At 46.1% G+C, this 13,090-nt stretch overlaps 1 protein-coding gene across 2 annotated transcripts in view; it reads left to right on the top strand.

Moving 5' to 3' along the window:
• Positions 1-7,884: 7,884 nt before the first annotated feature.
• The window catches only part of rmnd5b (required for meiotic nuclear division 5 homolog B), a 28,297-nt gene continuing 23,091 nt past the window's right edge, over positions 7,885-13,090 (top strand). The window contains exons 1-2 of one of the 2 annotated variants that reach the window (XM_053878518.1): positions 7,885-8,030; positions 8,117-8,163. The gene's annotated coding sequence lies outside the window, so the exon portion shown is untranslated. Of the gene's footprint in view, positions 8,031-8,116; positions 8,164-8,213; positions 8,314-13,090 lie in introns of those variants that run through there. The other variant, XM_053878519.1, reaches the window with a different exon arrangement.

Raw genomic sequence — 13,090 nt, 5'->3', positions numbered from 1 at the left:
ACCGTCTCGCTGTGATTGGCCGATGAGTCCCAGCAACTGTCCAGACTGCAGGATGATGAGGGTTATTATTGTGATGACTCAGCCTCTTTTCCTCAAATACATGAGTCACTGCAGCCAAAGCTCCGTGGCCTGCGTCGCCACCAAAGGCCTCAATGCTGCGGTGTGAGAAATACCTCCGCCGACCCAGCGTGGATTTCGGGAACTATATCCACCCTTTTGTGAAGGGACAAAAGGGCCCCTCTCTGAATGTGACGCATCTCTGGAGGGTGTTAGGTTGTCATGAGGTGAAAAAGTAAGCCTTCAAAATCATATCCAACATCTGATGCTACTCAGCCTCTGAGTGCTCTGCTCTTCAAGAGTCTCTTCGCAATAAACACGCACAGTGGGACATTCACTTTGAAGCCTCTTATCTGCTCATCTCTTCACTCAAGTTCCTGTTCAGCCAGCTCCAAAACTTTTTCTAGTTTCTAGTTTCGTTTTCTTTCTCCGGCACTGGAAAATTCAACCATTACGAATATGAAAGTAATATCAGTATTGATAGATAGATAGATAGATACTGTATTGATCTCCGAAGAGAAATTCCCATTTCCAGCAGCATGACAGGTGGAAACATAAGAGCAAGTAAAAAACAATGCTACAAATAAGATAAGAAAAAACAACAACAGTCCCGCATGTGAATGTGTGTGTGTGTGTGTTCTCTCTTGCTCCTCTGGAGGTTAGACGCATCAGATTGGAAACAATTGCAGGGAAAATAGACACATTTGTAACTGTATTCTAATATTTACTGAGCTAATTTGCTTTATCCAGAAGTGAAAGTACTTTCCTGTTTTGTTTCCAGATTCTAGGAATAGAAAATGAGATGGAGGAATCTCAAGTGTTCAGGTGCTGCTGAACACTGTGGTCTCATCATAATAAAAGTGATTGATGTCATGTAGCTCTGTAATACAGTCGTCTGATACCAGCAAAACACAAAGTCCTTCATTGGAATGCAACGAGGAGCAGGGTAAACTCATGCTGTGCTGGACATGAGGAAGGGCAGCTGGATCCTGGGTCACTTTGGGGGAGAACCCGGGCATCAGGGAGCCAAGCGTGTGGAGCAAATTTGAAAAATAAATAAATGAATGGGATCAGATTACATGTCCTTTATTTGTCCTACAGTGGGCTGTGCAGTTTCAGATTTAGCCCCGTACAGTCTGCAGTCCTGACCCCACCACCAGAGACAGACACACAAAACCACACAGATGCTGCTGCACTCAAATGTGATACAGTAAAAGATCACTTTGATTCATGTATTACTCGCCATTTATACTTTCCATCTGAACATCCAAAACACACCATCAAGTTGTCAACACAGAGTCAATTGTGTCCAGTAAAGGTGACCTTTGGAACAGAATGTAAGCGCTCTATAGGTTGTGTGTCTAAATGAGGCTCCGGATCAAAGAATCTGTCAGTCGGTCTTTCCCCCACCTGCTTTGGTTTTCATTGCCTACACACACACACACACACACTCATCAAACCTTAGCTCTTCTTTTTACAAGCGAGTTTGACAGTAGAGCGATTGTTGGAAACTGCAGGTGCTGGGAGTTCCCTCCGCAGTAATTACATACTTCACACAGGCATCTTCATTGTCATTCCACCCCTCCTCACAACGCGCCCTTCTGCTGAGTTTTTTTCAGGTCAAGAGGTGGGGAGTCAGGGGGGTTTACCTCCGAGTCCGAGAAGGAAATGAGTCGGTAAACCAACAAAGCCCACGGTGACTGACCACAACATCCTTCTGCTTCTTTTTAATCCCCTCACCCCCCAAAACTGCGTTCATCTCTGCGGGATGCTGTCTGGCCACTGATCCACCAACAAAGAGGCCAATATCAAACAGACTTTCAGCCCTCCAGGATGTGACCTCATGATAAGCCTTTGTTTATATGCTGTGCTTCGTACCCTGCTGCTGGCTTCTGTCCAGCCCACAAAGTCCTGCTCTCCTGTGCGTTCGCGTGTAAGACGGTGTTTTGCAATCAGGGAGGACAAAACTTCTCGACTGAAAATGACAACTTCTCCATTTGGTGGTGATTTTTTTGGCAATCTGGGCACATTCAGTTCAGTCTGGACACAGCCAGTTTCGCCACCCAGAAGAGGGGCGTCACAAGACCAGGGGACGGCCATTTGAGTCTTTACTCAAAGGCTGTCACTCATGAAAGGAAACTTAAGCTGCTTCAAACCTTGATCTTTTTTTCCAGGAAAAACCCAGAGTTCATGACCAAGGATGACAGCAGCAAGAAAAATGTCAGAAATGAGAGTGTGTTGCCTTCTGGTGCATCACTTCAGCTCTGAATAAAGATGTGTGCGTCAGTGTTCTTCCATCGTCAGCCCACAGCAGACATTTGTTTGATCCAACTCTGTAGCGCAGAACAAGACTGCGGTCATTTGAAGTAAAAGTAGTGATACATGTTTTAGTACGTCTGAGGTGTCAGTCTAGGTCTAAGACTTGGACCTGTTCTCTTGCTGGGTTCTGGTTTCGGAGGGTCAAAGAAGAGTTGGATGAATATTATTTCACCCAGTCTGCTGGATCCACTTAAAAACACTTTTCCATTTTTCCATTGCATTTTTGAACAATTATTGAGGGGAAAACAATAATTAAGGACATTGAATTGGACCAACCTGTTGAATGTCCGACACCAGCGACACATTCTCTCTGCCAAGGCGTCAAATAATGAGTGTCTTCATCTGACTTTTGCGTCCTATGGTGACACAGAAGTTGCATGTTGACACATTAGGTTTTCAATCGAAGCACGTCTTCCGACTTCTCCGGCAAATCCGGATGTTGTGGACACGTTGTGGTTAGGGTTAGCATGAGATGGCGCTCCTTCCACATAAGTTGCTATATGTACCAAGTGACACCGGGAGCGAGGTTCTGAGTCCCAATCCAGACGCCTAGAACCACAGAATCCTTCAACGCTGAAGGCTGATTTCACGACAACATAGGACACAAAAATCCCTTGAAGATACTCAATATTTGAGACCTTCCGAGTGGACAGACCATGGCTTGTCACCCGCCAAGAGACCGAGAACCAGAATCAAAATAGGAAGGCAGGAAGGAGGGCTTTTTGTCCAGAATTTTTTTTTTTCATTTTGAACCTTCACAGTTACAATGTCAGTTAAAAAGTATGTTTGAAGTAAGAATTTCAGTCCAGAAAAACACAAATGTGCACGAGTTTACAGGACTACTGTGAACACTGTTTTTGCAGCCTTGCCTGGTTGACCTCCTGAAGTTACCCGTTATACCCTCTTGGCACCTCAGGAACTGTTTTTGTTTTGTAAATTTACCAATGTCCTCCGTTCCAAGTTAGAGATCATGAGAACCCTCATCATGCCAGCTATGGAATTCGACACTGCAGTGACTGAAAGCGATGCCAAGCAGAGAAAACAACATCATAAAAGAAAATTGCCCAGCAGAGTTTACGGTCATGATTGAGTTGTGTAGCTGGGTGGGTGGGAGTAATTGGGAGCAGATGTGCCTCTTTATTTCACAGAATGGAAGGTGTTTTGTGATCTTAAGTGTCAGTGTGGTCCGACCGTCGACGGCATGGATGAGGTTAGACGTTTCCTGACTCAAAGTTAGTCAGAGATTCCCAGATTCTTGTTTCTTGGCATTGCCTTTTTTTGTCATTGCAGTTGGACTGTTTCTATTTAATGCTATTCATGTTACAAAATGATGCTGAAAGCGATCGGTTTCATGACAGATGTGACGTTGTTTCCGGTTTCCTGCAGTCGTGGGTTGATGACCGAGTTCGCTCAGAGGAGTGGTGGCGTCAGACCGCAGACTCCGGCTTCATGGGGCTCTGCTGCCACGGCCTGTGATCACCTACCTGGGCAGCAGTGTCAGCAGGTATATGTATTAAAGAGTCAACACTTGTAAAGATCGAAAATATGACAATATACAGCATAAAATGTGACACATGTCAATAATTCTTTCAGTATTTTTGTGAACCCTTGAAGGAAAAAAGCAATTTTTAGGATACAAGTTCAGTGACAGCATGACTTCACTGAACTATTATTATCAAGGTACAGTCATTCTTCACTGACATGTTGCTAAACTTTGCTGATGATGAGTGTTCAGCCACACAAAAGCACCAAGGGAATATTGCAAATGTGAGCTGTGACAGTGAGAGATAAAACACCCTGGAACTCTGAGTTTTTCCTGGTATCTTGCGGATGACATTTATCAAGCTGCTCTCTGTTTCACTTCGTCCTCTTTGACACAATTTTCCACCTTCTTATCGCGCACAAGCCTGCGGTCAAAAATAAACCATGGTGTCTATTTATATCAAAGCAAACACTGGCGTATTGTGTAAGCCGTCGTCGCGAACCTTCATGGCCTTTTTCCTGGAGTTTAATGTCAGAGGTTGTTTTGCCACATGTGTGAGTCGCTGAGCGTGTGTGGGACAAAGGGAGGACCTTCTGGAGATACGCTGTCTGCACTTGGACGGGCTCTTCCTCCTCGCTGATTACTGCAAATGGAAACAAGCAGCCAAATATCAACCACACACAGACGTATACAGACGACACAGCGCTGATCCTCCCAGAGGAGGCCCGTCCTAAAGCAACACAAAGATCGCTTTTGTTTTCTTTTCTTTTCTAGTTTTCCAGTGCCCTTTGTGCCATACCAGTGGAGCAAGCTTTTCCTCTGGTTAGACACAAGGTTATTTTCGGACGCCTTCTCTTTAGGTGGGTGTTTGCGGGTGAGAAAAATAGAAATCAAATGACAAATGAATGAAGTGTAGATGTCTCTGTACTTACAAAAGAAATGCAATTGTAAGAACATTTTATGCCATTTCCAGAGACACGCTGGACTCGATCAGGAGGTTCAGGTTTGTGATGAGATATTGAGGCCGAGGGTTCACTGTGCTTCATCTGTGGTTGCTATAGATTTGCATGGATTATGTGTCAGTAAATCCAGGTACTTCTACAAAAAAAGTCTGCTTTAAAAAAGACCACCAGCACCATCATCAAGACGATAGCATGTTGGCTTCTGGTTAACAGGTCATCATCACCAATGTGCATCACATGGTTTTACATCGTAATGAAGGTGTTTACTATCTGGGAGGATGAAAATGTGATTGTGTCCAGTTGCCATTGTTCCCTGGTGCAAAAGGAACGGCAACCATCAATGGAAAAATAACAACGGAACCATGAGCAAACACTACAAACTTCCAACAGAATTTGATGTATGTATCTGAGGGGTATCTGCACCTCAAATCTAGGGTCAGGATCACAAGGTAAAGGATAAACCTCATCTATTGGAATTCACTGATACAGTGTGTTCTGTACATCTCACTTTGGGAAAAGAGTGGACGAAGACAAAAAGACAAAAAAAGACAAAGAGTGGGTGCCATGTGGGGGCCACGCCCATGCTGAAGTTGGGCACCCGGGAGCAGGCTTCCTGAGGGGCCTGCCCTTCCGATATCTGATACGACTGCAGAAAAGACATGAGCCCCCGCTGGGACCTTTGCTGCCCCTCTCCCTCAAACTTTCTTCACACAGATGGATGATGGAAGTGTCCCCAGTGCTGCAAATGGGGATTAAACCAGGAACTTCTTCCACCAAAGCACTGCCCCCCTCCAACCCTGATCCTCACCGGACATGAGGACAAGAAAGGCAGCTCAATGCCAGTTTCCACTCCACTCCACGTCACAAGGTAACAACGTGACCAGTGATGACATTCTGACCCGCACCTTCAGTGCACCTCACTGTGAAGTGACGACCACGAGACCACATGACTTGCTAGTCATGCTCTCACACATAGGTGGAACTTCAAAGCCCTTACGGGAACCAATTCAGCTCATGGTGACGGCTCAGCGTCACTTCTCTTCACAGCGAAACAGTCTGGCAGCAGGGACAGAAACCGTCCACCCGCTGTCACACTGAAGGTATTTCTACTATTCCTAGCATCCACCGTCTCTTCATGTGGAACCAGCTTGGCAACAAAGGCTTGAATTAACAGCACGTGATTGGAGGATTCATCATATTGTGATACACTGCAGTGATCTGTGTGCCATTGCTTCCTCCCTTGGATTGCAAAATCGATCCCCAATGTTGCTAAGGTTAGAACATGAGGGAACATGAGTGGTACTAGGATCACCAGGGGACCAAGGTCTCCATTCTCCATAACACCGTTAAAAGCAGCTTCAGCATGGTCCAGCTCTGATTTAATGCCCAACATATTACCTTTGTTAATGAGAACAAAGAGCAGCTGGGAATGTGGGAGGCCGCGCACAAGCCACTTCCGTGTTTTATTTGACCGAATGTGGTAAGCTTAACCTCCTCACTTCCTTTTCTCAGTGACTTCGCCCCCTGAAAACGTGTTCCGCTTTGATGGCTCCTCTGCATGGTTCCGACCAAAGTGCCTCCATGTGGCTGCTCTGTCTGCGTCACACTGCTCTGGCTTCGCGCTCCTCCATGGCCAGCTTCAGCGTGGTGTCACCAGGGGACCAGAGGACCGAAAACTGGCAAAGAGTGGTCAAGGATGGGGTGAACGATGAGCTCACCAGCGCCGCGATGCCATGGAAACGCTGGTGGCGCTGACGCACAGCATTCTGTGGCTATGAACTTGACCCAGTCGGTGTTTACAGAGCGTTTGAGCTAATGGCAGGGCACGATTGAGGCGTAAAGACCTCACTAGCTCTCCATTCAACAATGGAACTTTAGCGCACCATAAACACCACAAAGCTGAAATAACATGAGCGGAGGAAGTGTGATTGTTGTCGGGATAAAAGAGTGGGCTGCGGGGGTGGTTTCGCACCAGCCACTCGCCTGCAGGCCTCACCAAAGTGAGTTTTACTACAGAACTCTTGACCTTTAAGTGAATGTCAGAAGACGGGCTGCCAGGGCGTAACACACAACGCCACAATAACAAGTCAGATGCATTGTGGAGGCTTTCTCCCATGATCCTCTTCGGTACAGGAGCCGTGAACTCACTCACTATTTCAGTTTTATGGCCGTTCTTTTTTTAATCCAGCATTTTTAACGCTTCCTGTTTTCTTCTTGGCATTCTTGGTCTCCAAAGCAAAACAGAAAGACCACTTTTACAGTTGACAACTCAGTTCTATTAAAGCGCTTTAGAATGAGCAGTAAAGTGTGTGGGCAGAAACAGAAATCCATATGTTCCAAAGTAGGGTCTCATTCGTGCAATCACGCCAGGCATTATGAAGAACCAAGTGATGCAAGATTGTTGCCAAGGAGACGCTGGGGCACCAGTGCTTTTAAGTCCAGATATATTATGCACCGACGGCTGAAGCAAGATTTAATGGAGGCTATTAAGCACCAAGCATCGGGGCTGTTAACTGACTTATCGCTTTGCTCGGCAACTTTATAAGAGTTGTGTTACGGTAAATGCATTGTGCCACATAGATGGAGACCTAATGTGTTTGAAACTTTAATAAGCCAGAAGTGATGATGTCACATCTGGTCATGATGAAGCGCAACTGTTTACTGCAAGTCATTTCCTGGAAGATGTACCTTTTTATTTTACTACGTAATGTATTATAACCTGTACAAGTTTCATGCAAGTGGATTTGTCCTACATGTGAATTCGGGTGCAAATGTCTGCGCCTGTTTTTGGCTGACCTTGCTGTGCTGGACAGATGCACTTTAGCATCTTATCGATCAGCATCGTACGCTGCCTTACTGCTTTGTTTTGTTTGACAACTTGAACGCTAGTCGACTGAAGCTTTAAAAAAAAGGCAAGTTCTATTTGGAACTTTAGGACAGCTGACTTTCAACAATGTCCTGATCCTTTAATCTCAACATCTAAGACAGAATGAGCAGCAGAATAAAGTATTCACGGGGCACTTAAAAGCTTTTTCAAAAGTGATCCTCTTCATATGTGAGGAATTCTCTGGTGGGTTCACCATGTGTTCTGTCTGCCATCCAAACTCGCCAGCATTGTTGCATTACAGGCGCATGTTGTGACAGAAACCCGAGGAATGTGATACAAGGCTCAAGCGCTTAGAAACGAGGAAGAACCAACAGCAGGACAGGTAGTACCTGAATGGTTTACTCAAGCGCTGACTCATAAAGATGACAGCACTCCACACAGCTTTATTGTCGTCTGCTTGTGTGTCAGGATCCACTGAAGCAACCTGAGTCAGCGCATGCTCAACCTGCGGTCAGGTAACTTCAAAGCTCCTCTTTCAAGCCTCGCTGGTATCACCTTACCGGCAAGGCCAGGCTTTCAACGGCACTCAGTTCCATCCTGAGTCAGTTCTAATGTGATGAAACCTTCCATCAGCTGTGTGAGATACTCGACTTCCCACGGTGACAGTGAGGAAACCAATGTTAAGTTGAACTTGCTTCTCATGCAGCCATGTTCCGACGATCATAATTTAAAAAATCTTGAACTTGAAACAGTTTTTTATGATTCAACAGATCATTTTAAAGTTATGATTCGATTTGTATCCGGTGTTTAATGCTGTTTTAGCTTTGCTAACCAGACGCTCTTTATGGCATGGGGTAGAGTCCATGTGTTATCTGCATTGTTTCCACGACATGTGTTCATGACCAAGCAGGTAGCATGTGCTCGATACTTTCAACATTGGGACCCTAAAAACGGCTGCCGTCTTTGCTGGTTCATCGTATTTCACCAGGAAGTTGCTGTGATGAAATGTTGGGTGGTTTGTGAAAGTGGCATTTCAGGAAACTGTTGCGCTAAATTGTTATTGCACTCGACGCCTGAAGCGGGAAGCAGACACAAAAAAGCGAAGCGGGTCAACGTCTTTGAGGACAGATTGGTTGTTAGAAGAGATTCGGACAGGGCTTCCGTAACCTCGGGTCAAGCCCCTCGCCTTTAAACAGACCACAAATCTCCAAACAGTGGAGTCAGACTTTATAGTGAGACAGTTGCTGTCGTCAAGTCTGTATCACACCGACCTTTACTCCAGTGACTGTGACCTGATGAAGCTGATATCAGATGGAAGAATCCCTTCAGCCTGGCAAAGGAGGAAAAGGTGTGGAACCACAGAGTGGAATTTTACGCTCGATACTTTGATGTAACTTTGAACTTTGAGTTTGAAGAATTTGGGTCAAACGTTTTTTAAGTGAATTGCAACTGTTTATCTTGATTTCTAGTGATGGGATTTCTTTTGGTTGAGCTTTTTATGATTGTGTATATTGGATTTTATGAGCAAGAAACATCGTGGAAAGCCAATCTAAGCAGGATGTGTTGCGCCAGCCATGATATACAACTGTCAGTAAGAGACTTCGTGATAATCCTTGGGTTCTCACCTGCGCATAATCCAAAACATCCGCCGTAACTGGGTCAATTGCGCCCGAGAGGCAGCTCTATGAGTGAGCCAAAATTCCACCCATTTTATTGGAAGATAGTCTTTGGATACGTAGCACTGCACACAAGAGGAAATACTGAGCAAATTTCGGATTGGCTCCTTTGGATTGCTTGTTATTGCCAATAGAAAACAGGATCACCAGTTGAGTCTTGCTCCTCAAAGTGAGAGTAAATTCCTTGAAAGCCACTCAAGCATGATGTGAAGGACCACTGCGGATGGTGAAGTCTTGTCCTGCACCATCCACCATGGTACCTGCCGTGTGAACTACCAGAATCCTCTCACAGTAACTCAGACTCAAGTCACCACCCGACAAACCCGGCGCAGCCATCTTTTGAAGAGGCGGCTCAGAGGTGAGCTGTGACTCGGCCTGTGGTCATAATAATCCTCTGTGACATGCAGACACACCCCTCGCTCCCCCCCCCATCTCTCTTCTGGTGCCATGTAACTGGAGCTCAGTGAGAAGCCGTTGGTTTCAATCCCACAAAGGCTCCTGACCTTTTCACAATGCTGCTGTTTAGCCGGTGACGGACTCGATGCCGCACCAGATTGTGTGTGGCCGACTGTACGATGACACAAGATCAAGAATCTGCTCCCATCAGCACATTTCCCCCGCATGAGTCTGTGGGAACACTGCCTCTTCACTTTTCACAACGTATGACACGAAGCGAGGGAAAAGAGGGTGAAGAAAATGAGTGCGTCGCTCTCAGTTTCCTATGATGCCTCCCATGATGAAAACCGCCGTTTATTTTCCTGTGATGGACCACACTGGCATCAGGGAGGGAGCAGGCAGACAGCTGCACCACAATGCTGATGTGAAATATGACGTGAGGCCGACTGGAAATGAAGCCAGTCCCAGCAGTAAGTCAGGCAGGTCTGACAGGCAGGAGCCGCTGTGGTCTGATGAGCTTACTGACACCACTTTGGATCTTCAAGATCCAGTGGATAAAACGTAAACTGAACACATTTGATTTGAACAAAGAACCGGCTTTGCATGTTAGTGAGTGAATTTAAAAATGGAATGCAAAACAAGGCATCACGCAAAGTGTCCGACATTCAGTCGCACAGTCAGAATAATAATAGTAAAACACAATTTTGTTTGCTTGTTTTCTGCTTGCGAAGAATGTGGGAGGCGGCTCTCTGAAGTACGCGTTGGGAGAGTCCAGAGGTGTGGGAGAATGATAAAGGCAATACCCTCCTTTTTATGGCTCAATTTCTGCACTCTCTATTAGACAGATACAACTTATGCAACTGTTATCATGTGACTGAGAGTGTGATGGGGGGGCTGAACTCTCTCGCTATCACAAATGACTGCACACACACGCACGCACAGGTGTGTCACAACATATTTGTGAGGACCTCTCCTGGCCATCACCCTTTCCCCAGCCTCTCCCCCTAAACACGTGGCTCACCTGGACCAGGACTCTGAACCAAACTGGAACCCAGTTATAATGGCCCAGATATTTGGGAGTTTTAATCCTCCAATTGAGACCAACACACAGACACACACACGGCAGTGATTCATGTGTCTTGAGAAACCTGGTTGTTAATGGCTCACGGACAGGACGTTTCCTTGCACCGAGGGCGTGCTGATGTTGGTGTCTGTCTCGACTTGCATCTGAGCAGAGCCTCGGATCCTGTCATGACGTGATGCGGACTGATGTCTCCATAGGAATGCCTGCCTGTGCATCATGACTTTGGTTTGCAGTACTTTTCCAGCTCTGACAGAGCACCTTTGATCCAACGCTGCTCTTCATACGAGGAACACTGGAGTCAGCATCGATTATGGGGTTAATAATTGCTGGTAACTGTGGATTTTTCACTACAACAGCCACTCACCACATGCTCACTCTCTGTCAGTGTTGTGTTTTATTAGTCGTTTTGTTTGTTGTTGTTGTTGTTCTGACACAGCACACACACATGAATGCGAGCTGCAGTTTGCAGCTGTCGGCACATGCATGATTTAAAGCGCAGCTCCAAGCGCGCGTGGACCACTTGGCTCCGAGATCCAGTTGTTTTGCACTGAAAACTGGCCGACTCTGCCGATATATTCTGGCCCAAACCTCGGTGCTCATGCTGTGTGTGCATGCTCAGCGTGCCCCCTCACCCACCGCTGTATATATAGCATTTAGCGTCGCCTCCATTACACGATCCACAGACCATCATGACCTCACTATCCTGGAGGCTGCTGCATTCATGTGGTCTGGAGGCGACGGGTGTTAATTTACAAGTTAACATGATTCCATTTAACTGGACACAGCTCCACACACACGCATGCTCCCGTGCCCAGCCACCAGCGCACACCTTATTGTGAAGGACAGCATGGGCATGGCACCTGAAATGGGATATTTGAGGGGTGTACCAGCCATTCAGCCTGTTTTTCGTTGCATGTGTCTGAATGGTTGTGATCTCCGGAGCAGTTGGGAGTGTGTGCAAATGTGGTTGTGTGGTATTAATACCCCCAGTGCAGTCAGTTAGGGAGCGTTTAGAGGGTTCTTTGGTTTCAGTGTTTCTGAGCTCACCGTCAAATAGCCTTACATGGCACGTCGCTCTGCACCTCCAAAGTGATAACAACCTGGCTCCGACAATGTTCAGTCATTTGCTGTATGATGTTTGCGTGAATCCCGGAGCCAGAAAATCGAGTGCACGACAGCTGACTGTAAACAGGGTGTTGTGTGTTGACTGTGCAGAGGCAATGGAGAAGTTTGTTTTACCAAGAGGAGGAGGCTTGAGATGCAGACAGAAGGGAAGAGAAAGCAGACGGTCCAGGTAGAGGAGAGGAAGTTTGGTGTGTCCAGGGCAGATACAATGGCAGCTGACCAGCAAAAGAACATCAGCGCATTCTGGCTCCAGACTCCATACTGACCAAGGAAAGACCAATATCACTCAACTATAGCCATAAATGGCAGATTTATTTTCACAGACCAATCCGTCTTTCAATATCAAGGTTACATACATCCATCTTACATGTAGGGTGAGGTAAAGGTTGGCCAACTCAACTTCTACGGGGTCATCTTTCTAGCTAGTTGAGAGGCGATTCCGTCCTTCGAAACCTTCTCAAATCCATCTTCAGTTTGAAGCTCCAGCCTGGGCAGGACACGATTAAGTATTTGAAGACAGACTTCCCTCAAAAGTCACCCAAACCTGGAACCAAACAGCTTTTTGAGTTCCACTCAAACCTAAGGCTTTTCCTTAAAGAACCCTAGATCTAAAGTTGATGTTGTCACCCATGTCTGTGGCATCACTTGAAGGGGAAAACCCTCTGGAGCTGTAAGACCTTTCTGCCGACTCCAACTATCCTTTCTAAAAGTAGCGATGTTATGATCAAAGTTGAGAATAGCTTAGCTCAACTAAATTAAAACAAATTGGTCATCTGACTGAAATCCATGCTGGTGTGCTGGACTTGAGTTAATTCTGTCTCAGACCAACATTGTTAATAGCGTCACCGTATCACTTGAGGTCATAAAGCTTATCCTCCAAACACATACCAGGTAATGTCATGATGTACCGCAATCCTGCAAGACATCTCCTGACATTGTGTGTGTGTGTGTGTGTGTGTGTCGTGGCGTTTGCTTTAATTTCATCTGTCATTGCGGAGCTGCACCTGCCTCTGGTGTCTGGTCATCTATTTGCAGTTCCAGACAGTCGACCATCCCGTTTGTATTTGATGGCTGATGTGTTATTTTGTCTGTCTGCTGCGTTGCCGTCATTGAGGTGCGGTGTGCCAGGGCACAGGCTTGCTTTTTCAATCTGTCCTGCCT

The sequence above is a fragment of the Synchiropus splendidus genome, chromosome 11, assembly GCF_027744825.2.
Source record: "Synchiropus splendidus isolate RoL2022-P1 chromosome 11, RoL_Sspl_1.0, whole genome shotgun sequence".
NCBI lineage: Eukaryota > Metazoa > Chordata > Actinopteri > Syngnathiformes > Callionymidae > Synchiropus > Synchiropus splendidus.
Note: the sequence above shows the minus strand (reverse complement) of the source record. Positions and strands in the feature narration are given on the sequence as shown.